This window comes from Lucilia cuprina, chromosome 3, assembly GCF_022045245.1.
Source record: "Lucilia cuprina isolate Lc7/37 chromosome 3, ASM2204524v1, whole genome shotgun sequence".
Lineage (NCBI taxonomy): Eukaryota > Metazoa > Arthropoda > Insecta > Diptera > Calliphoridae > Lucilia > Lucilia cuprina.
Window position 1 is genome coordinate 8,087,034 of NC_060951.1, and position 2,465 is coordinate 8,089,498.

Here is a 2,465-nt window from a genome sequence, read left to right on the forward strand (position 1 = left end):
TCTAGTCTATAGTCTAGTCTATTGTCTATTCTATAGTCTAGTCTATAGTCTAGTCTATAGTCTAGTCTATAGTCTAGTCTATAGTCTAGTCTATAGTCTAGTCTATAGACTAGTCTATAGTCTAGACTATAGTCCAGTCTATAGTCTAGTCTATATACTAGTCTATAATATAGTCTATAGTCCAGTCTATAGTCTAGTCTATATACTAGTCTATGGCCTAGTCTATAATCTAGTCTATAGTCTGGTCTATATACTAATCTATGGCCTAGTCTATAGTCTAGTCTATAATCTAAATAGTAATCTCTAAATAGTATTCACTTCAGGATGTCCTTCAGTCTTATATATAATCTATTAAATCGAGTAATATTTTAAATAATAATTTTATTTTCTTTTTTCACAGACTATCTTGTTGACCGTAATTACTGTTGTAATTATAATCCTCATTATAATTAATGATTGTTTAAAATATTTTCAAATTATTGAAAAGAGAAGGATTAACAAATGTTTACGCTTTTTCGAATTTACCAAATCAAATTATGGTAAAATCTTGTTTGCCTTTGGCGTTGCAGGATTGCAGTTAACAATGTGTATGGCGTCATTAAGAAAACATATGTATTAATTTTTTATGATTTTTTTAATATTTTATTATTATTTTTATATGTATTTCAATTAATATACTATTTATACTTTTAATATATTTTTCCCCTTATTCAAAAACAAAAATTTTATTTTACAAACGGTTTATAAAATAGATTTTTTATGGAAATTTTATTTTATAAACCAATTATAAATTAAAGATTTTGTTTGTAAATAAGGGATTTTGTATTTTAAATAATACTACAGAAAAATTTTGTTGTTTTTATATTAATAATATTAATTTAATACTGCCACGATCAGGGTGGGTATAATTAGTTTTTATATTAATATTGAATAGGTAAGTTTTTTGTAAAAAAAATGTATTTTATATGTTTTGAAAATCAGATAAAAAATTACAAAATCCAGATAGAAAAGCAATTGTGAGAAATCAAATATACACCGGTGATGCGAGATCCATTAAGCATTCTACCCGAGCTATATTTTTAGCAAAACGAAACGCAGTGAAAGAGTTAGTAACAAATTAGAGCTGATCGTCATAATCGAACCATTTTCTAGTCATTTCAGCTCGCCTAGGGATTTAGTTAAGAAAAATGATGGCAGCACGATATACTGCGTCGATTACTGGAATGCGGAATGGCTTCACCAAGAAGGACAGTTATCCGTTACTTAGAATTGATGATACTCTGGACACTCTTACTGGAACAAAGTGGTTTTGCACATAGGACTCCTAAGGTGGATAAATCTAGGCTATTTGTTGTCACCCCTTTTACTCCAACTGTGTACATCCGATATTAGCCAAAAATATATAATATTTATTCGTATACGGGTGTAGGCTTTTATATGGTCGGCCTCGCCCGATTATAACTTCTTACTTGTTTTATTTATATAATCCTTGAAGATAATTATCTTTTGGCATTTATTTAATAAACTTCACCAATTAAGAAAACCTTCTTAAATGTTTATTAACAATTGATTTTTAACACTACACTGTCATATCGTTTTTTAATACTTTACAATCAGTTGTGAATCATTGAAACTCTAAAACTTTACTATCATCCGGAAGTAACCTAAAAGTGTACTCCCAGACGCGAAAACTAGTCTATAGTCTAGTCTAAAATTTTATTTGTCAATAAGTAGATGTGGACCTTATATCGGTGCTAAAACGTTTTCGATACTTTTTCTCACTTATAAACTTTTGTTAAATATGTACATTGTTCACATAAAAGTCAATGGACCAGATGGTATTCTAGTCAATAATCTAGTGTACAGTCTAGTCAATAGCCAAGTCTATAGTATAGTAGATAGTCAACTCTATAGTCAAAACTGTAGTGTAACCTATATTCTAGTCTGGTCTTGTCTATTATCTTGTCTAATACATAGTTTAGCATAGCATAGCCTAGCCTATAGTCTAGTCTATAACCTAGTCTATAGTCTACACTACGTCAAGTTTACAGTCTAGTCTACTGTCAGTTTATAGTCTAGTCTATAGTCTAGTCTGTAGTCTAGTCAATAGTCTAGTCTATAGTGTAGTCTATAGTCTAGTATATAGTCTAGTCTGAAGTCTAGTCCATATTCTAGTCTATAGTCTAGTCTATAGTCTAGTCTGGGGTATAGGCTAGACGATAGACTGTAGTATAGGCTAGACGATAGACTAGACTATATACTGAAATACTATAGTCTAGTCTATAGTCTAGACTAGACTATAGACTAGACTGTAGAAAAGACTAAAGACTAGACTATAGACTAAACTATAGACTAAACTATAGACTAGACTATAGTCTAGTCTATAGACTAGACTATAGTCTAGTCTATAGTCTAGTCTATAGTCTAGTCTATAGTCTAGTCTATAGTCTAGTCTATAGTCTAGT

General features: G+C 29.9%; 1 long non-coding RNA gene across 1 annotated transcript in view; it reads right to left on the bottom strand.

Moving 5' to 3' along the window:
• LOC111689556 overlaps nucleotides 1–2,465 on the bottom strand; it is a 15,209-nt gene that overhangs the window by 11,483 nt on the left and 1,261 nt on the right. The window contains exon 3 of the long non-coding RNA XR_006940295.1: nucleotides 1,693–1,696. This is a non-coding gene — a long non-coding RNA (uncharacterized LOC111689556). The remainder of the gene's footprint in view (nucleotides 1–1,692; nucleotides 1,697–2,465) is intronic.